General features: G+C 42.8%; 1 long non-coding RNA gene across 3 annotated transcripts in view; it reads left to right on the forward strand.

The window, feature by feature from the left end:
* The window catches only part of LOC119699755, a 32,693-nt gene extending 17,722 nt beyond the window's left edge, over window positions 1-14,971 (forward strand). Inside the window, exons 1-3 of one of the 3 annotated variants that reach the window (XR_005256524.1) lie at window positions 3,914-6,014; window positions 10,215-10,385; window positions 11,253-14,971. This is a non-coding gene — a long non-coding RNA (uncharacterized LOC119699755). Of the gene's footprint in view, window positions 1-3,913; window positions 6,015-7,073; window positions 9,347-10,214; window positions 10,386-11,252 lie in introns of those variants that run through there. The other 2 variants (XR_005256526.1, XR_005256525.1) reach the window with 2 other exon arrangements.
* Window positions 14,972-23,029: the final 8,058 nt, after the last annotated feature.

Raw genomic sequence — 23,029 nt, forward strand, 5'->3', positions numbered from 1 at the left:
GGTGTGGGTTGTGGGGGGAATTTAAAGGTCACACAGTCAAACCCCCTTGCAAGGAGCAGGGACATCTTCAACCAGATCAGGTTGCTCATAGCCCCCTCCAGCCTCACCTTGAATGTTCCCAGGGAGGGGCAAGCACAGCTCTTCTGGACAAAAATGTGCCAGTATTTCACTACCCTTACTGTAAAAAATGTCTTCTTTTTATCCAGTCTAAATCTACCCTCTTCTACTTTATAGGTGAGCCTGGGATATGTTTAACTCCAAAAGTGGTGAGGTTGTAGAGAGTATGTCATGAATTGTTCTACAGTGTCTGCTGTTTCTTGCACAAGTCACACGAGTGTCGTGTGTCACAAGCACAGGGTTTCATAGGCAAAAACATTCTTGGAAATTTTCATTTGCAGAAAATCTTGGGAGTCTTTGTTCACAGTTTAAAAGAAAAAAAAAAAAGTAATCAACTTAGAGCACTTATAAATCAGCCTCCAAAGAATAAATTGTAAAAGGAACAGCGTGACACTTCCAGCTATCTTTAGAGGGAGGTCTGTTCAAGAATACATTTCAGGTGACAAAACACAAATATGATGCACGGTGCCAAATGGAAGGAAAGAATAGACCCTCTGCTGCTGGGAATAGAAGAAGACTGTAGTAATGTGATTATGGTAATGGTCAACAAGTCATAGTCCTGTGCTTTTGTTCACTGTAATTAACTTCTTGGAATGGCAGAGTCGCTTTCTCTGTGCTCATCAGATGGCCCTGCCTTTGTGTCCGCACTCTGCTATTTCTCCTGCAGGGACTGCAAGCCTCCAAGTGCATTACTGAATGAATTCATTGCTGCAACAAAGATTCAGTAGCAGAATAGAGATTGATATCTTTTGTTGTCAGACATTCAATACCATATAGCAATCCAATTACTTAAGCTGTTTCTATCAGTCTTATTACGGCTCACTATTGAGGCATGCTTTAAAGCTGGATAATTCTGTCTTGCAAGAATGTAGTGGAACAGATTAGAGCTTTAATGAGAAGGCTTTCTGTGAGCCAGGGCACTCCCATTGTATGTGTTGGGATGGAGGAATCATACCTAGGCAAAGGCCTGGAGTCATTGTTGCAAAGAGTGATCAAAGGGAAGCCTGAAATGTGTACAATTGCTTTAAGAAATTTTACGGGTTATAAAAAAATAAAATAAAAACTGCAAAGTTTCTGTCTGCTGTTCCCTATCTGTTGAAAATCTGTGCTGCACTGGGAAAAGGAAATTGCTTATTGGAATTCAGATTGTGGAGGGGATATGTCATTTTGTGTTTGAACTTTTCCTTCACTGTGCTATAGGGCGAATTCTGCGCTTAGCTGCAGCCTTTTAGGAATGCTGGCAGCATGGATTCAGCACAAGGCCTATTTGCATACAACTTCCCAGGGTGGGTGTTAGGGGAGGAGGGGTGTCTAGTCCACAAAGACATAGAAGGCTTTGATAACTGCAGGTAGAGGAGGAAGGATTAGACCAGCAAGTCAGCCTTGCCAGGCTCGCATCCCCGCTCCTGCTCTCTGCAGCACAGAGCAGGTATGGATTGAACCCCAAGGCAGCAGAAAGCTCGAGCTGGAGTGTCAGTAAGACCTCAAAACTGAGCCTGGAGGGTAGAAGTGCAGAAAAGTTACTTTACCATGAGAAAAAAGCAACGAATGAATCTATCTACTTAGCAAATATATATTTTTATGAGATTGCATATGTAAATCACAGCTAAGTTTGTTGTGTGAAACATAAGCAGTAGAAACCTGGGAGATACCAGGCTGAATTTATGTGTCCAGCAAGTCAGTTTGGCTGCCACTTGAATGTAGGATTTCTGATGGACTTTTAAAATGTGATAAAACTCTTCAGCTCTCTTTCAGGCCTCAGCAGGAACATCTGTGCTTTAAGTCAACACAGTGTGACCAGAAGAACCTCAGAGCTGCTGAGGTTGAAGTAAACTGCAAACACAGATGAGAGTGCTTCTGTGTGGAATACACACAGCTTGGGGTCATTCATGAACACAAGCATTTCTAAACTTGTCTGACATCCTGCCTGTCTAGGTCACTCTCCCTAAATAACTGAGGTATGGTTTGCTTTTTGGTGTGATAACTGCACCAAAGCAAACACTCACTTGGAGTGAATGGCAAAGCTGTGTCATTTCCACAGGACAGCACTGATGATGTCCAGCAATCTGAGGATATAGCCTATTTTTCCTGGATGCAAAAACTTGTAAGATTTATAATTTCATTATAGTACGACTGATTTTCCATTTCTTAGGGTAGTTTTATGCTATCAACAGCTAAATATTTCCTCCTCGAGGACGAAGTTACAAAGTGTTGCCAGTGCACACATGTTGTCTGCCTGTAACATTTCCAAAGTATTATTTAGAAGAACAGCAATTATAAAGACATTTTCCAAAGGAAATTATATTTGAGTTAGGATAAGGACGTGGGGGTGTGAACATAAGTCTGAGGAACACCTGGGAGTTAATCTGTGCATTTAGATTTGTTTTCAGAAAGTGTTTGCGTTCCTGTCTGTAGAACATGAACACTGATTTTCTTCAGCAATAAAGGTATGACCCAGTTCTGCACTGAAGCTCAACTTTATTTCGTAGCCTCGGTTGCCTGATGGGGATGGAAGTTAATGTTTTATGAGGCAAAGGAGAGCACCTGTTCATTCCAGGAACAGTTACTGCTAAGATATTTGTTTTGGGTGAGAGTTAAGGCGATTTTGTGCTGAATTATCAGTTTCTCTCTCACTCAAGAGGTGTAAGGACCAATTAAAGATTTCGCGTGGCCTGACCTTTATTCTGCTCATTGTTGACTTGTAACAAGTGATGTCTACAGTAACCGCTTTCTTGTAATGTATTTACTCTATTTAGGGATGAGGCGTTTGGACTTAGGATCTACCAAGGGGAGCTTTTAATGTGCATTTTTATTTATTTTGTCTGAATGCATGGAAACCTCCAGGACAGATACTCAGCTGGTGTAAATCAGCTTAGTTCCATTGACGTCAGTGGAGCAGCGCCAGCAGCAGATCTGACCCACTTCTTTAATCTGATCCCTTGTCCATCCCATTTATTTCAGATTACATCAGAGTGAGCAGGGCCTTACCTCATCCACCATGAACTTGAGATAGATACAACCTTGCGAATGTTGGCAGAGGAATATCATCCCTGAGAAACATGTAAAAAGCAAAGGTCCCTCCAGTCTTGTGCCATGCAGAAATTGCAATTTTCTCAGCCACCAGCGGGCCCTCGGCGGCATTATCTCATGTCCTATGACCTCTCCAGGCTTGTCGTGCAGTGGCCATTGACTTTGTACTGGACTTTCTCCAGTACCTCCCTTCAAGAGCTTGCAAATGCCAAAATGATGTGAGCCATTGCACTTCTGGTATCTTTTCCCAAATACCAGATGCTGTCTTGGCTTCTCTTGTTCCCAAACTATGTCTTGTCTTTGCAGACTCTGATGTTTTTGTTGCAGGTCTCTCTTTATCAGTATGTTGTCTCTTGTATCTGTCAGAACTGTCCCTGCACCCTGAGTTTCCCTTTGGTAAAGCGGCTTCCTTTTCTTGGCAAGTCCTAGTTGGGTTCTTCCTAAATCTTCCACTAGTGTTTCTTTGTCTCTTCCTCCACCCCTACACTGCAGTATCAGCTTGACCCTCATACCAGCTTGTGTTTTCAGCTACCAATCAACAACAGAATATTTCCATCTTTTTTCTCTCTGCTGGTTCAGTGTAGTACTCCAGCACATTTAATAGTCTGCCTCCCCTGCCTCGGTTAACCAAACTATATCAATCATCTTTGCCTTCAGAATCAGACATTCCCTGGAAGGATAACATGATCCTGTTGGCTGGGAAGGAGAGTTGCCGCCTTAGCTTCTCTTATCACTACTCTGTCTCTCTGAAGGGCTTTGACTTTGGTGGGATTTTTAACTTCCTCTTTGTTCCACACAATATTGTCATCGTTACTGCTGTGGCTGCCCCGTTCCTGGATGTGTTCTAGGCCAGGCTGGATGGGGCTTTGAGCAGCCTGCTCTCATGGAAGGTGTCCTTGCCCATGGCAAGGGGGTTCAAGCTGGGTCATCTTTAAGGTACCTCCAACCAAATTGTTCTGTGATTCTGCCGCTCTGTTACTCTTCTCATTGAAGAAGAATCACAAAACCCTGCTCATCTCCCCTACATCTCACCCGACAAGCTTTTCTGTCCCTGCATTCACTGGTGCAGTTTTCACTGTACCCAGAGAAGCCACGCTGAAGGGCAGGTTTCCTCTCAGAGGTGGTTTCATTGCAAGCAGAGAAGAGGAAATCCATTTTACCAAAAAACCCTAAATGTACTGGGAAACCTCAGAGAGTGCACAGAAAGCAAGACAAAAAAATCATAGTTGTGAAGGTCAGGTTCAAGGTGTTCTGTTCTTACAGAAAGTTGTGGTCATGTTTGTGGGATATATGCTTAGGAACTTTGCTGGATGAGGGCCTGGTTAAATTTGATTAAATAAAATAAACAAAACAAGTACAAAATAACCAATTTTTATAATATGCTTGAGAGAAAAGCAAGCAAACAGCTTTTTTCCTACTGTTAAAAAAAAAAAAAAAAACCCAAGGCAGAAAAATGAAGTATCTCAGCTCCTGGGAGCAAGTAGCAAAGCAGACCCAAAATTCAGAAGATTTTTGTTCTGGGCTTTGTCTACTGCACTGACATTTTACTTTTTAAATGTTTTTCATAAGATGTAGTACTTATTCATTTTTGTGATTGCTTTCATAAATGGAAATAAGTAAATCACAGCGAAGTTAGTTTAAAGTTGGGACAGTATTGAGTTCAAGAGTTACAACAGAAATTTAGTGAAGATGCAAATGCATCTGGGTCCTGTCAAAAATTACTCCTTCACTTACCAAGGAAACTTCACAGAATTAATGGATTTTAGAGGAGAAGGAAACTGCAGGCTATCTAATATGATCATATGTATTTTGCATGCCATAGAATTCCACTCAGTTATCTCTGCAAAACTATTTCCTGCCAGATAGCGGGCCAGATCTCACCTCTGCCAGCTTTAACCACTTCAGTGTCCAGGCCCTCTCCGGAGATGCTCTCTGGGCGGGCTGCTGCAGCTTTGCAGTGGAAAGGCCTAATGGTTCCGAAGTCCATGAAACACGAAACGAGGGCTCTAGGTATGTGCTCCTTTTGTAACCCCACAACCCCAGGGACTGCTCAAGACAGGACTGAAACAAAGCAAAGGAAAATCAATGTTTAACTTGGAAATATTTGTCAGTTAACAAGTCACAAGGAAGTGAGTACCTCTATCACCTAGTAGGAGTTTATTTTATGCTTAATTAATACTCTTTTCTTTGAGTGGGGAGTGTATTTTAAAAAAGTGAACACCACCAAAGAAAAATCTTTCATTTGAGCTTTGTTACCATTGGGTTTCCTAAATTCAGAAGTAGTCTCTAAATGTACTTGGACACGTTTATTTTGTAAAAGGCTGACTGTCTAGACTCTGACTACACTTAAACACGTACTGAAATTTGTCCTTGTTATGGACAACGTGTGAGTGTGTGCATAAACCCCTGTTCTGTTTAGAGATGCTTTCCTGAGCTGGGAATACAGCTTGTGTGCTTCAGTCGTTTTAAGGGCTCTCTTTTCTGGCATCTTGTTAGTTTTCTCCTTTTTTCCCTTCAAAAGCACTTCTGTTGGTTTTAAGAGTATATTCCTTTATAGTCTCACAAGCTCTCAGTTTGTGAGACCTGGAATTCCTTATTCAAGAAAATCTGCTGGAAATCCATAAAAACGCCACGTACAATAAATAGGAGACCTACTTCACCCTCAAGTTCTGCATCTCAGGCCTTTGTCATCTTGAAGAATGACTTAATCCCTCCGAGGGAGGAGTCTCCCAGGTATTTCCGTGTAGATCAGTCCCCTAAAGCGTTGATCTGTGTCTCAGAGCCACATCGATCTGTCCCGTCTGCAGTGCCTGAAAGGGCTTTATGCGCTGAATTTTCTCAGAAGTGCTGTAAAATAACACGTCTTGGTGAGTGAAGCCAGCCTGTTAATGTATGGATTTTCTGTCTTGAGTGATTTTCTAAAATCAATAACTCATTAAAAAGAAAAAGGCTCGATTCTCACAATTTATAGCCATGCAAATTAACAGGCTGACTTCAGCAGCAGCGCCCAGCTGAGTTAGAGTAGTGGGTTTGGAGGATGTTGTGTTGTTTGCTCAGTTGCCCTGACTGCAGTTTCAGTTTTGCTGGGTCCTTCTTGAAAAAAACATTTTAACAACAGTATTCATTCATTAATTCTTAAGAATAATGCTCTGTTGGCAGAATGGCTAACTAGTTGCTAAAAATAAGGTCTGCTGGTGAATCCTTCAAAAATAGGACTACGTCCCCAGGAAATAACTCACTTTCAGCAAAGAATAAACGTGTAAATCTTTTAAAAAATCACAATCTCTGGAAATGCTTTATGCACGTAATAACTCCTCAAAAAAAGTGTCAGATAACTTGGCAGGGGAGGAACTTTACATCCCAAGTGTGTAAAGCATTGCAGTCATTAATTTATAGACTGAATTGATCTGACTTTTAAAAGACTCCCTGCCTTGGCATCAGTATTCTGTTTATCTCACAAGCAATGAATCTCCACTTCCTCCGTGTGTGTAAATACTTAATAGCTGTTAACTTAAAAGGTCAGACCTTGCTGGATCTATAAGTATTGTACTTCAAGGTACATTTGGATTGAAGTTTTCGTTCTGCTCAGATCTCTGGTTGCTGCATTACCTGCTCTACTTGACATGCTCAGTGGCTTGGAAACCATGGCAAATGTTTTTCAGAGAGTTAGTTCTTTTGTTCAGGGTGATTTTTCTTGCACCCAGATGTATTAATTTAAAATATTTAGGGTTTGGGTTTTTTTCCCTCCCCAAAGTACAGCGACAGCATTTAGAATGCTCCATAGGGTGCTGAAGCCAGCCGCTTTCAGGAAGCTTTTCCATATGATGCATGTCAGCAGCACCGCTTCAAGGAGTGTCTTCTCATTCTGCTTTCCACTTAGCATGGCTTTAACAGGTGTTTTGGAATGCCTCTGAGCCGGGCAGGATTAGTGTCTGCGATCTGGGAGGAAAAAGAAAAGGTGGTGGGGTGTGGGGGCAAGGAAGGGAACTGTGGAGGGTGAACTGGTTCCAAAGGACACCCTCAAGCAAAGAATCACATTAGGTATATTCAACTTTACTGTGAGAAAGAGCAAACCTTGCATGTCAGCAGGGACTCCTATGGTTTAATAAATTACTGAAGGTTAGGACGGTGAGACATGGCCTCTCTAGAAGAGTCTCTGGAAGGTCTGAGGGGATCCTGAGCCCAGTAAAACATTTCTCCATCTCAGATGAAAAATGTAGCAACTAGTACGACCAAGCGTTCTTGAGTGCCTGTGTGCTGGATCCCTGCCCTTTGAGGCCACTGGAAGAACAAACAGAGCAGAAATTGTCCAGCCAAGGAATTAAAATCCAAAACTATCGTGTTCATTTTGTCAGAAAATTGTAAGGGCTGTTCCAGGAGCGACCAAAACTCAGTTTGCTATGGAACCATGTCCTGGGTCTCCCATGCTCCTTGCAGGGACCTTCAAGAGACCCCCAGATCCCAGGACCACTCGTGAGCAGGAGGGCAAAAAGCAGCTCCTGCTGCATCTGCTGTGGAGCCCTGTGTGGGCTGATTGGAAGGCTGGAAATGAGCTGTTTGTACTGACTGGACAAAGTACCATTGATCCCACTCCTTCAAGGAGATTCTCCTCAGCTGGGGGCGCTAATTTAGGTCTCTTTCCTCTGTGCAATGACAAGAGCTGCGGGAACATAATTATCTCCAAATCTTTTGCTTCTCCCCTGACAACTTGCATTGAAATGTGGCAGTGGGTTTGAATGTTATTAGGGGCAGACATGAACAGACAGAAGGCATGACTGCATAAGCCTCATTTCCTTAGGAAATCAAGTGGAAATGTTTGTATAGTTTATATACAGCACAATATGGCTTGTGTCTGTCATATTACCTTGAAGGTTGTTGGTGCAATCGTATGTTCCGTTGTTGTGCTTCATCTCATTTAGAGTTTGTAAAAATACTCCTCTGGACCTTTGTGATTTGTTCTCCTGCATCTCATAGGAAGCCAGGACTGCAAGGGGCGTCCTGGGTCAGTGTGCCCAGGCTCCTGCCGAGGTATATGGACTGTAAAAGTTAAAAGAGAAAAATACTCTATAATAAACTTCTGATTGGTACAGTGGGAAAGTTAACGAGACACATGAAACCTTCCGTGTGGCCTTTGCAACGCTGAAAGTCACAGCGGGGGGCAGTCCCCTTGCAAATCTTGGGTCATTAGCTTATCTTCTGCAGTAACTGCCATGGACTAGTGTCAGAGGATGAAGGAATTTTCCTCTTTACAGCACTGGACCATTCACATGTTCCTCAGAAAATCCTGGGGAAAAGATTGCCAGATTTTTCTTGTGCAACTGGAGTATTAAAATGTTAAACATGTTTACATGGGAGAAGCTATTTGATCCGGAGAGAGGAGAGACATCCCTTAGCTTTTAAATGTGCTTGAGTGACAGTCAGGCATGTCCAGCATTCTGTAGCATTTTCCTAAAGGGAACAGGAGCCCAGAAGGCCCTCCATGAACTAAGACAATAGGCAAGAAAAGGACAGCAGCTTCTTATATACAGGTTGCAAGGGAACCACAGTGTCAGGAGCAGTATTATACTGCTGTATTCTGTATTTCTGGAGCTGTATTGTACTGCTCAAAAGAGAACCTGATGATGCAAGAGTAAAAGCCAGAAGTGCCCGTGTTTCAGAATTTCTGGTGCTTGCCTTTAGCTGTGCACTGATTGTCAGTATTAAATGTGCTTCTCTGCTAGGTATGAGTACTTGCAGATTGTTAAGGACACTTTTAGAGTATTTATATTCCAGAATATCTCAGTTGTTTCAAATCTCAGTGATAAAATTCCCTCTACATAGAATTATATATGTGCAGCTGTTCAGAGAAAGATACAGCCTGAGAAAAGGAGAAGGACAGTAGTTCATTTGACAGTTCCCAGAAACTGAACAGAAAATGAAACATTCCTTAGAAAAATCTCAGTTTTTCACTGTTTAAACTTGTTCAAAAGTAGAAAGATATTTTTCAAATTGTTTCAGACCATTTGCCATTTTGATAGTAGAGTCTGTAAAAAGCACTGAAATTTTTAATGTTTTGTATGGAATATCTCTAGGATGAGCTTGGAAGTTCACTGACTGCCTTCAGTGTTGCCTTTGGCTTAATGCTGTGGTTTTATGTCTTTGTCCTTACACCAGGAAACCAGGGAGTACTTCAGGCTCTTCCATCGACACGCTTGCGGCCGTGGGTATTTATAAGCATCCAAAGAGTCTCTTTGGCTTTGTTTTCAGTGTTTGAATCCTAGAGCATGAAGTGCACTGAAACACTTGCCTGGGCTGTGCTGTGCTCCCCACCTGAGCTCTGAGCACACGTGGGGCTGACAGTGGTAAACGGAGCTCCATCAGCCTCCTGCCTGTTCACAGACACCCAGAACGGGAATCTGCAGTGAGCTGCATCCTCTGAGCAGGGCATGAAGTCATAATAGGAAAAAGGAAATCTGCAGCTTTACTTTAGAAAAGCCCATTCGCCATAAAAATGACATGCTTTAGAGGAATTAGGCAGTTTAAAAGAGTCCTTCTAGAGTCCGCATCATTAAACTGTGGACCTTTAAAGGTATTTAACTGTTGAACTCCTGGCTTGATGGAGACCCATTTATGGAATGTTGTAGTCACTTCTGTTTTAAGGTGCTCAGAATGAGCTAGACTTTTAAACACTTGCAGCAGGTTAATTTTTAGCAAAGAGGTTTTCTTCAGGAAAAGCACATTTTCTGCCCAACAGAATCTGATTGTGCTTTCCATCCAAATTTTGAAGACTGCTAAGTTTGACAGTGCTGCTAGGTTTGCTCAGTCAGGCTCAGCCTGTAGAAAAAAGGCTGTTAAAAATCTATCACCCAAAGGAGGGATCCTGACTGCTTTCCATTACAGGGCTGCCCCTCATGGCTCTGTTGCATTGGCTTTAAGCAGGTGTGACTCATTTGTATGACTTTGGCTCTCACGCTGCTTTGGGGAACCAGCTGCCTTTGAGCTTACTGCTCAGCTTGGGCCTCACCAGGACCTGTTTCTAAGCCCACCTCATCCTTCACTCATCTCATCTCCAATTGCATCCATTACAGCACAGTCACCATGCAGTGAGTGATCTCAGCCCATCCCTGCTCCTCTTGTCCAGCCAGCAGCAGCTCAATCCCTTTCTCTGGAGCCTGTGCAGTGCCAGGGCTTGGCCATCGTTGCTGGGCAGATGTGAGTGACTGCCTGACCAGTGAGTTTGTCTCCCAGTCTTCATTTGGGTAAGTACATTTTCTCCCATACTTCTGTTGCATCAAGCTGAACATCTTTGCAAAAAATAAAGCCCAGTCCTGCCAACTTCAATCACTTCAGTGTAGAATTGAGTCTGCTTGGTAGAACAAGGGAAAAGACTGAAGCCAGTTGGCCAAGTCCTGTTTTCAGTCACCATTACATAAACTACACTGACTGCACTGAAGGCAACAGAGAAAACCCACAAGGAATCGTTTATATTGACTTCTGAGATAAGTGCAAAGGCAATTAAAAATTCTTTTTATCATTAGTTATTATAGTGCCATATAAAAGCACTTACATTAGGAATCATCAGCTTTTGAAGAAACCCAAGTGCTCAAAGCATTTCCATGCTCCTGTAACATGTCAAAGCTACAGCTGAAAATTCCCCTTTCCTTAAAGGTGCATTAACCTACTGGATTCTATTGCTTTGTGAGGGAAATACTTGCATAAAGAAGGAAAAATTAGTTATCTATATCTATATCCATCACAAAGTGGGAGAAATTTCTATTGAAGTTTTGCCACCTATGTTCAAGAAACTTCAAAATTATTTCAATTAGCAAGAGAGCATCACCTTTAAGTTTTATCCCTATGTTAATAATTGACAGCACTCTCCCCCCCCCCCCCCCCCCCCCCCCCCCAGTGTTTAATATAAGCAATACATTGAGGGGGAAAAGTATATTCAGTTGAAATTCATTACTGTATTTACAATGCTGCTTTCCCATGCTTATTTTAGGGTCATTTGGGAAAAAAGCTGTAACTCAAAAAAAAAATATGAATGCATTGCTATTCTGGGAGTTAGACTGTCACTTAATAAATATATTTCTGATAATAAAAAATTGGTGTCATTTTCCTTGCAGGGACTTATTCGGAAGAAAGTTAATAAAAACTGCATGGAAAAACCAGCATCACAGTTGGTTGGGGGGTTTTTTTGGTGGGTTTTTTTTTGGGGTGTTGTTTTTTTTTTGGTTCAAAATTCCTACAGGAAAGTTAGCCTTATGCAGAAAGTATCAAGAAGCAGAGAAACATTCCACGGTCCTTAAAACCCAAAGGTAAGATTCTCTTCCTAAATATACAATTAAGCAAGGTAGCTCTGATGAACCTTTTAAATACCTTTTAAGGACAAAGACCTAACTGGCCCTGCTGATGGGAAAGTCATAATGTGGCTTTTTTCCTGATGGCTTTCTATTCTTTGTGTGTGTGACAGATGTCAATGAAGTTGAAAAGTGTCCATTTCCCAGCAGGATGCTGGCTGTTCCCCAAAATGCCTGGGCAGTTTATAGAGGCCCTACTATCTCCTGATGGTGAGGGACGGATTTGTAGGGAAAGCTTCCTGCCGGGCAGAGGCCTGCTGCCTTTGAATAGAAGGCAGCCAGCAGCTCTACGGGCCTCAGCAAGAGATGCCACTGCACCATCAGTAACCTTTGATTTATTATCTGAGAAATTCACCATCCATCTGCATCAAGAGGTCACAGAAGCAACTTTCCTAATGGGAATCTGAGACCCCCATTATTTCCCACTTATTGCTACAAGCATGAAAAATTGCTCCAACTGAGAAAGCCAGACCTTCAGGACTTGTTGCCATGGCTGAATTTATAGGAATATTTAGGAGCAACGCTTAGTGGGGCTTTTTTGAACCTATAAACTCCAACAATTTTCACAGGTTTTTGCTAATTAATGCCACCACTGTGGAAATGGAAGCAGTTCTGCAAACAAGCTGCGACAAATGGGATTTTTCCTGCCAGTGGAAAAGCCCAGGGAATAATTAGCGGGTCCATAGAGATCTCTTGATTACAGACATCTGCATTGGTAATGTCCAGAGCAAAGATCGCCCAGGGAAATGTTTGGGATTTTCACCTTAGGGCACGTTTATGTTGTCAGCTACGCCCTTCAAAATGCAGTTGGACATTTGTGGGAAAATATTTAGTGAAATGTTAGAGCTAGGAACCTGATGTTGACTAATCTGGGCTAGGGAAACTGGCTTTGCTTTCCAAAGCACTGTCCGGCCGCCAAGACTTGCAGATGTAATATTTTGATATCTCATTAAAGCTGATTTCACAGAGATATTTCTCAGTGCTGCATCCGAGTTGCTGTCAGTTGCCTGAGATGCTTTTGCAGTTATCACTGCCTTGTCGAATAGGATGAAGAGGAAACAACGAGACTGATTATTAAAAAACCACATGACTCCTTGAAAATGAAGCACTGAAAAAAGAACTCATGTCAAGGGAGGATTTATTAGTTCAGGTTGAAGAGTAACTTGATTTGGGATTTTCCTCTTGTCAAGGAGAGTCACAATATAAATTATGAATCTACTTATAGAAGTGGTGGAGGTTTTGCCTTTTTTGAAAAGGCATGCTTTTAACAGGCCAATAAAATAATTATTTCAGGCTTATGAAGCAGAACTTTAGGCTAAGGGTCTTTTTAAAACTGCAATTATTTTTATTCAAATACCATTAGAGCACAGTTACCCCAGTTCTAGACTTGTTCATGTTGTATTAAATGCCAGTAAGTGCCAAACAAAAGTCATCCCTCCCCTGAAAAATTTATAGCACACAGGTTTGCTTGGGTTTACCAATTGTGCTTGGATACAGGATATAGGATATAAAATAAATTAAATTTATAATGCCTGTGATTTTAAAACATTGGTGACACAATGTAGGTCTGTCTTGCTTAGAATCTTTTTTTGATGGGATCTTCAATCCCCCAAGCCTTGAAGCAGAAAATGCTCTTAAATTTGTATTTAAACCCATCCTTCTCCAGGAGAACCATTAAGCAAATGATTCATTTTAAGATACATTTCAGTCCCAGGGGCATCATTTATCCTACTCACTGGTCAGGCAGTCACTTACAACGAAGTTAAGTACTGAGCAGACCTAATTCTGAATCCAGGCTGTCCTTCAAGATGTCATGAGAAGCAAGAATAACTAATTCTCCTGGCTTTTGAGTCACTGTGTGCACGACACATAGCTTCACCCACTAATGCACCAACATATCAGCTGTTTCCAGAGATCTCTATTGGCTTAGCTTTGCTGGTCTCTCTGTGCTGAGGGGCAGGGGTAGAAGGAGTGAAGGGTTAGGAAAGAAGGAGAATTCAGAGTTGCTGAGGGTACTTTTGTTCTCAGATAACTTGTATGACAAGTACATGTATATTCATGGGCACTGAGTGCTAGAATCCACGCTTCAATCCAGTCTGACCCAGGATATTTACAGAGGTGTGAAGCAACTTCAGGATGGGGTTTGTAATATCCTCATTCTGGGTCCTTATGAAGTCTTTCCAGAAGTCCCCAGAGATGCCTGTGATCACACGTGCCTCATTGTCACTGCCTTGGACAGATGGGAAAGTCCCTGGAGAGATTGCTTCAGAGTGGTGTTTACTGATCAGCATGTGGGCTGCAGTGGCACTGGTTTTGGGGTGCAGGTGAAAGGACACTCTCTCTTACAGTGTCCTGCAGACAGGATTTCCATTCATTCTGGGTTGTCTTTCAAAGTACAGGCTATGTACATGCACAGTCCAGGTGACTTTGAGCTGCAGCTTGGTACATTTTTCAGCTGCACTGAAGGAAATGGTTTACAGTGGCTAAAGGTACAAGTACGTGGCACTGTATCTGCCCTTCAGAAACACGATATGAATTCCTGTAAATAAGGTATTTAAGCATAAATGTGTTTGACTGTTTTCTAATGAGCCTTGTTCACAGGCCCTGCAGGGTTAATTAGGTTTCTAGATCTTATCTTTACTCTATTACACTAAAGGCAAAAACCTCTACAGGAACTGAATCCACTCAGAAAGAGCAAATAAACTAGCTCTAAATGATCACAAACTGACCAAGCTTTTCTGCTTCAGCTCCCTGTGTGCCTTCAGGCAACCTGGATTTAAAAGCACCGAGATTACAGGACCATAAAAATACACATTTACATTTACGTGTGGTCACATGCAAAATTTAAGATTTAGAGAAAGCCACAAAGGGAATGTTTAACACAAGTAGCCAGGCACAAGCTGAATTAATGACACAGCAGCCCCAGCAGAAACACAAGAAAAACATGTAAACCTTCATCTATTATTAGTTGCTGTAGCCCACACTCCAGAGCACAAGGACGCATGGTCATTAGAGGCTGTTCTTTTCCACGAGGTCTTTTGGGCAAGTCCTGAAATGTAGGGAATTCACATGTGAGGGTCCTCGTTTTGAATTTTATTTCTTTGTTGGATGATTAAATCACGGCGTACATGAACAGAGTAGCCATGAGCACCTGCCCAGGTGGGGACACTCTGCAGGAGGACTCCCAGCCTGTTCATGTTGGACACCCTGGGCTGGCAGAAGGCTGCAGGTGGTGCTCCCAGGATGGGCACCAGCTCCTCCAGCACGGGAAGGGTTTGCATTCCTGCAGCCCCTGGCAGGCAGGCTGAGCTTTTGTACCAAGTCTTGCACGTCTGCTACAGGCAATTCAACAGCCTGTAGCAAGTGCAAGAGCGTGTGGTGACAGGACAAGGGGCAATGGCTTCAAACTGACAGGGCATAGGTTTGGATTAGATGTTAGAAAGAAATTCTTCCCCGTGAGGGTGCTGAGGCCCTGGCACAGGTTGCCCACAGCAGCTGTGGCTGCTCCATCCCTGGAAGTGTCCAAGGCCAGGCTGGATGGAGCTCTGAGCACCCTGGCCTGGTGGGAGGTGTCCCTGCCCATGGCAGTGGGGTTGGAACCCCATAATCTTTTAAGTCCCTTCCAAGCTTCTCAGTGACTCTATGATTCTATGAATTCCTTTGCTTTAAACTCCTGTGTTGTAATGTAATGCAGACACATGGTGATGGAAAGCTCCAAGAGTAGATTCTGTTTGGTTTTTCACATGTTGGTATCACACCTTCCAGAGTGGCTTTCAGGCCTGACACGTTAAGCTTCCCTTATGCTTAAAGTAAATATTAGATATGAAGAGAAGCACATTTTCTTTCTAGTTTTTTGCTTGATTTTTTTTTTGCACAAGAGTGTCCTGTCAGGGCATAAATAACTAGACTGGTTCATTTTAAGCAAGTCTGAGTTCTGGTTGTGTAATTATGGATCTGCTCACATGAACATGCACCAAAGAAAAAAAAAAAAAAGTGTAGGAGTTCCCAGGGGAAAAGTAATGAGGTCTGTTTGTCTTGCAAAAGCTGTGTTGTATTATAATACAGCAAATGATAGCATGAGATCTTCTCAGGTAGGACAGTCTTCAGGAATAAAATCCAGCCAACAGAGGAGCTTCAGAAACCAGTTGTCCAGTTGCTAATTTCCCCCGCCCCCCTGCAGCAGTCTGTAGGTCCTTTGCAAATTGCAAACTCCTCAGCACCTCAGGCAGGGTCTGCTCCTCAGCTGGCCTGGCTCAGCACAGTAATGGGATCAATAGTGGAGCCACTCAATAGCAGCCCTGAATTTAGAATGCTAATTGTTTAACCTTGCCAAGTGGAACAATTGCATTTTTGATACCACTGGTAGGGAGCTCAAATAAGCAAAGGAGAAAAGGACATTCTCTTATGCACTTTTTTTTTCACTTAATTAGGCTAATTAAAACCTGTGGGCCTAATGATGTATAGAAAATTAAGCATTTGCAAAACTCCTTACAGGTTGGGGGAATAAAGGCACGGATTGTAAGACTGAGAAAAGAAAAAAAAATCAGAAGGTCATGTTGTTTTATCTCTCACTGGAGTTTTCTCCTAGGATTTGTTATGATTTACTGTCATTACATATTATGTAAACAGTCACTGTTTCCATGAAGTGGGAGGTCCTGTTAATCTTCTGTAGCTATTCAGCATTGTTTGTGAGTTTAGCTGGAAATGTACCTCCTTACTGTAAGGGAATGATCAGCAATCTGTACCCTATAGCCTCGGGTTATGGCTCTGACCCCATTAAATGTGTAGGTGGGGTCTCCCTGGTAAGTCAGTAAAGCCAAGGAAAGTCTGAGATGATTTCCGTGCTTCCTGCTGTTGTTTCCTCCTTAGTGGATGCTCTTGTCCCATCCGGAGGAGCAACTGCCTGGCCCCAGGGCCCACGGAAATACTCTGGAAGGATACTGTCCGCTTCAGCTTTATGGAATGGCTGCATGGCAGGTAGTTAAAAAAAAGGCAAATAGAGAAGGAAGCCTCCTTTTTTTCCCTGCTTCCTTCTAAATCCTTCACTAAACTACATCTTTACTTCATCCTCTACCAGCAGAACTTGTGTTACTTGGTCATGCAGGCTGTCCACACTTTCTTCAACAACAAAGGCAAATCAGTTCTGGCAAACAGACTGCTCACAGTGTTCCTTTTGCTGAAAAGGCCTGCAATTCAATGTTGTTTTACCCCCAGCCTATACCCAGCGTTTCACTGACAGCAGTGGGAGCCTTCCTGGGATGTCTGAGGGTAATTTATTAATTCCCCTTTCCTGGAGTGATTCCTTCAGTGCTGCCACGCCAGTGGACACTGCGGCAGGGTCTCCTTCGCACCAGTGCCCGCACTGGAGCCGATTCTCTGGCACTGGGTCCTGTCCCTGGGAGTTGTCCTGGCTGTATGGCTGCGAGGAGGTGGGAAGAAATGCACAGCAGTCCTGTGCTCATTCACTTGGCTGCCAAACATGCACATTTCACTGCTTTCTTGAGAGCACTTTCCTGCTGTGGAAATGTGATATGCCTGACTAGGTAGGCCAACAGCTGTGTGATTGTCCATCTGCTGCTTCTCCAGATTAAATATTAGCCCTCGTGTCTCCTCCAAAGCCATGAATTTTCTCCAAGTGCAGTTCTCAAAGAAGAGCTTTTCTTGCTTCTCTTCTTCTGCACCAGATACTCCGTGAGATAAATGATACAGATGGGCAGCAGGGGAATTCAAAGCACACAACTGCCAAAAAGTAGGGCCTATTATTTGTGTTGATTTTTAAATGTGATTGCTCTTCAGTGGTGAATGAAACAAAGCACACAGCCACAGCGAGATAACCACACCGTGCTAGTGCGGGAATCCTGTCACATCTGCAGGGTGAAGGCATCTTGGCTGTTGGCTGGCCAGATCTCCCCAGGAGATAAATGCTTCACAGAGGACTTCTTCCATGAGAAACATTTCAGCTCCTCAGGCCTTAGTTGCTGCTTCTGCTCTACCCTGACCATGTACAGTTGTTTATCAGTGCTGCTAGAATTTTTGAGTTTCTACAGATGAGGATGTTTGAGCTGACTGTTGTTTTTTTCCAGCTGACATAGAGAGAAATATTTGAGATTGATTTCAGAAGTAGACAGAGTCATTCTTAATTTGTTTCTTCAGAGCTTCGTTTTCCTCATGCAAGTTATTCGTAACTCCCACTGAAGCCAATAAATTCCTAGTCCTTCACGGCAGGAAAGGCACTAAAGTCAATGGGAATGATTTGTATCCTGCAGTGGGGGGGAATAAGCCTCCTGGGAAACTGTGGATCTCCTATTTGCCATAAGCCATCCATTACTACTGCCAGTAGCAAGTCATTCCAGGATTTGTAGGAATCTATTGTTTTTTGAGCGTATCTATGCTTTCATTCTCACTTCTCATATAAAAGTAAGTGATGCAAGTTATGAAATTGCATTAATATACAGATTTCTGCTGACTCTTTGTTTATGGCTTATCTTTCATTGCCTCTGTTATAGCACTTGTTGCCCTGGGATCCAGAGTTATGTCCAGGCTTGCTGCAGATCTCCTCTCCTCAGAATTTCACCCATTGCTCGTGAGAATTTCAACTTCTGGATAAATAAATATTTTGGGTCAGGTCTTAAAAACACAGAAGTCCTTATTCGAATGTTATTTTTGGAACATGCCCATGTCTTAGTGGAACTCTCATACCACAATAGCTGAGGGAAGAAATAGAGAAATGTAACTTCATGTCTTGGATCTGAGGGTCAGAGAGAAGGAAGGAGATGGGAGCAGGAGTAGACAGATATGGTGCCTGAGCTTTCCCTGCAGGAGAATAAAAAGGGTGTAGTAATACAGTAATTAGAACAAGCACAGTGTCAAATGCACCTTCTAAAGAGAGCTAAAAATCATATCAGGCTGAAACAAACTTATGTGGCAGCTCAGGGGGAGCTGCAGCAACAGGCTGAACTCGCCCCATCCTGTCCCTCTTGGCCTTTTGTTCTAGGAACAGATGTCCCTTCTCCCCGACTGTCTTCTAGTTTCAGAATTAACAACTTGGGCTCTGAACTTTTAATTCATGATTGCCTTCATAAGCGTCTCTGTCCCTGCACTGGGAGAGTAATTTCATTGGTTTTCCTCTAATTATCAGTCTCTTCCTGTATTGCCCATGTAAAATTAAAAAAAAAAAAAAAAAAAAGAAAAAAAAAGAAAACAAGACTGGGCTCTGCTGACTTCTTAGGCCTGTGCTGGACAATCCTTCCTACCCAGATAGTTAACCCTTTTCAATTTCCAACAACACATAAGCTGAAGAAGTTTCTGGAGAGGAATATTTCCCATCTTTGGGAAGAAAAATTAGGTGGTACTTTACAGACAGAAACAGTTTGAAACCATGCTCAAATAGTAGAATTGTAAATTGATCTAGGAAAAAAAAAAGAAGAAACAAGAGAAAACCTTTGGGATAAAATGCTTAGTGTTTCATGCCATCAGGAAAGATAAAGTTTTGTTAAATACATTCATTTTAACAGGTGGTTTTGACAGTGCCAAAGATATTTTCCACACTTGTGTTAGTGAATTATGTCTCTGTTATTCTTAATTCTCTTCCAGACCTCCTAAACTAAGGAGGTACAGACTAACTGTTGAGACACCCAGAACAGGCTTGTGGGGTTTGGAAAATGAATGGGGAAAATCAGATGTGATTGGTGGGCAAGCAGAGGGTGTCTGTACAGATCTGTGGCCACTGTGGGCTCGGGTTTGGCACTTCCAGCCCTTGAGGAGCTGCCTTGGTGAAGCCCCAGTGGAGACAGCAGCACAAGTTTGTAATCATGGATGGGACAGGCTCTTCAAGGTGGAGGCTGGCTGGCTTATCAGCAGAGCATCACAGGATTCCAAGGAAGGCAGGCAGAAAACTTTAAATAAGAGAAATCCTTAGAACCTTCCAGTTGCAAAGGCAGACAATTAAGCAAGCATTGCCAGTTGATTTTCCTGGCAACTGAATAAAAAATTATTATTGACCAGTCAGATTTAGGTCACATAATAAACTTACAATTTATTAGGAGAGCCTACAACTATCAAACACCCTGCAGTGACTTTACTGATAGATTTATACACCGTTGCATCTTTTAAAAATACCAGATGAGGGTCAGAAATATTGTGATCATGTTCTAATGTGATATAAACAACCATAAAGTGATTGAAGAGATTCACTGGGCTTCTTTGCCTCTCTCATCTTTGCCTCTCTCATCTTCCATGTGATCAGATGCTCCATTTCAAAGAGCAATGTGATTCCTGAGCCCATATTTTGTGCAATGATTTTATTCTTTTTCTTCAGCCAGCCTTCCAAATGCTTGCAGGAGGGGATTGTAGCAGCATGAAACGTGGCAGTGACCTAGAGATTCCACACCTGCCGCTTCCACTGTGTTGTCTTCTGTGAAACACTAACTTGTTCACGGGGGTGCTGTAGAATATTGATCAGAGCACAGAATCATTAACACAAAGTAGTTTTCCACATCCTGCCTCATGGCCGCTCACGCAGTTGATGTTCAACTTCGGCAGTGTCGCGTTTGGGATGTGGAAGTCCCTTTTAATCAAATATTACAAAACAAGGGCCAAATCTCCAGCTCCTGCAAATGCCCTGGCACTTGCCGATTTCCGTTAGTCTGCATTGATTTTTCACTCTCTGAAGAACCTTGTCCCTGAAGCTTCTAAATTGAGATAAATGCTGTCTTACTGCAGAGCTTTGCAGTGATCAGCTGGAAGCCTGAGGTCCCCTGGCTCCATCTGGGTAATAGAGTGCAGATGCTGGATGCCTCTCTCCACCTGATGAGCTGTCAATGTGCTGGACAGATGAGCTGTCGGGAAACGAAAGAGGCTTCAAGTTGAAACATTTCTTAGTTTTTTTCTTTCTTAAAGAAACAAGAAGTAAAAATAATTCTGTGGAATGCCTTGATTTCACCAAATCAGCATTTTTTTTTCCAGTGACTGTTGGTTCTAAGAGAAGCCAGAGGAGTTCAGCTGCATTTTAGAACTCTGCTACTGTACTGCTTTGGAGTGAGGAGGGTCCGGGGAGCTAGAGGTTGGTTCCTTGCATTGCACAGGCAGCGTGGCTCTGCAGTGACTCACGGGGCAGCAGGGAAACGGGGCAGAGTTCAGTGCTCAGTGGGTAGGGGAAAGGCCTGCAGCATGGAAAATCAGTGCTAGCAGGGGCTCACTCCAGAGTCCCCGAAGCACTGGGCACTGCAGGGGTTAGGACAGGTGGCCACGTGCGATCAGCCAGGGTGGGGATGGTGTGAGTGCAGAATGCCGAGGCTAAGCACAGAGGGTACGGGTTTTGGAGCTTCTGTGGTAGTGGAAAATGTGACACAGGCTAATCACTGTGCTAGAGGTAGTCGTTTCGAACACTTTGCTCCACTTTGATTTCTATCTGCTGCTGTCTTGTTCAGTTAGGAGCATTCCTGTGAAGATCCCTGAGCAGATGGAACTGGATCCTGCCTCTCTAGCGCACGATGGGAGCCACACTGTTTGTTTCATTAAGACACCGGGCCTTTAGGCAGAGAGAGTGCAATTACTACTCAAACACAATGGGTCCAGCCCACAGATTCTTTCCTCAGCTTTGAAAATCTCTCTAGTAAAGGCAAAGATGTTTTTAAACAGCACAAAGCGTCCACAAAGAGCTTAAAAAGCTTCATCTCTAAACCACTGCTTCAAGCGCAAAGGTGGCCCGAGCAGATCCATTTAATATTGAGCAGCCAGGACATGGACAGTCTCACAGCCCTGCTTCTGGGCCACTTGACAGCAGAGGAGAGTTCCCGTGTGAATGCTGAGTGCTCCAGCTCACTCGGCCGAGCCAATCCATTTCTTCAAAGACTAGACAGTGCTGAACTTAGTAACATGAAAAATGTGACTTTTTAAATTTCTATTTTAAGTCCACAGCTGGATTTTTAGTCAATTAGGATGTTTCTTTTCTTGTGGTTTCTGGTGAAAATATTACCTTAAGTCAACCAACTAATGTTTTAATCTGCCCTTAAAAGATGCAAAGTCAAGACTGCACTTTTTAAAATTTTCACGACCAGATTTTTCTGTGTGATATTTAACATAGCTTCTGCAAATGGGTAATGATCAGGATCTGAGGTTTCTCTTCTGAATATTTGCTGTTTCCTGATAGGATGGAATACTCAGACAAGGTGTCCATTTTAATGTCAGTGAGATATTGAAAGTCCTCTGAATAACTGCAAATTGCAGATCAGGTTGTACACCCATTTAAAATGGTCCTGACCTAAAAAAATATATATTAGCATTATGAGAGAGCTCAAAAAAGCTTTTGGGGTCAGAATTAGCCTCTGGAAGTATATTTTGATTTTCTATACAGGGCACAGAGTGTTGGTCTGGTTTTCCCAGGGTTTCAGTCAGACTGTTTGCCAGCAGGCAGTTTGAGTTAGACTGCACTGCAAATCAGTGCATTACCTTATAAAGCACTGAGTACAATTTTGTACCTTCTGCTGCAAAATGTTATGTCCTAACCATTTTCTAACACTATTTCCTCTGCCCCTGATTGAAAATTAAGGATGAAAAAGGAAGGTACCACTGGTTTTATGTCCAAGTGAGGTGGTTAGACTTCCTTAGGTAGGCCGAGCTCCTTGCACACCTCGCCTTAACAGCTGTAGGACTAAGCTTAAAAGTCCACCTTCTCCACTTCTGAGGCACTCACTGCCCTGCCACTGCCTTCCTTCGTCACTGTTGACTGGGATTTTATTTGCTATACCTGTGGTGTCCTCTCCAGAACTAGGACTCCCTGGGTTGACTGACATCAGTTGTCTCTTCCATCAGTCAGGGATTTGGTGCTCCAGACGGCTGTACTTTGACAGTCTGTTTGCACATCACACCTGGGGCAGTTCTATGGCTGATAGCTGAGTGGGAGATGGAAAGATTGCCCAGCCTTGAACTTGAACTATGTGGGGTCTGGTCTACAGAGATTTGACACACATTCTGTTGCAGGGTTACAGAAAGGGAACTGTGTTCTGTGGCACTCTGAAATGATTGAGAATGATGCTTTGCTTTGTTTTCTCTTTCTGTGTACATGCCTGGAAATCACACAGTACCATGTTTTACCAGAGGCATGAAAGCTAATCTGTCTAATAGGTATTTCTGTGTCCTGTTACTCTCATGTTAGTTCCACAGTCAAAAAAGCAAGACACAAAGAGATAAAGGGAAACAAAAAAGAATGTGCCAAAGAGTGGTATGGGAAAGAAGGAGAGGTAGAGAAGCCAAGCTGTTCCATGTTAATTTAGGCACTAGAGTATTTGATTTCTAGCAATGTTCATTGTCTGAGACATGCACCATCTTTGGAAAGAGAGGTGTCTTTGAAGATAAATCCAGCTCAGAGGTTTGTGTGTGCTTGTGTGTAACAGGAGCATTCTAAATGACCTTTAAGGCAAGGGCAATAGCTACCTCTACTTTGTCATTTCCTCAGCTATGCAGTGGAGAAATTTTAAAGCATGAAGAGAATATTATCCCAGATAATTGATGGTGATAGAAAAGGTGAGCATGGATCTCATATC

This window comes from Motacilla alba, chromosome 3, assembly GCF_015832195.1.
Source record: "Motacilla alba alba isolate MOTALB_02 chromosome 3, Motacilla_alba_V1.0_pri, whole genome shotgun sequence".
Classification (NCBI taxonomy): Eukaryota; Metazoa; Chordata; class Aves; order Passeriformes; family Motacillidae; genus Motacilla; species Motacilla alba.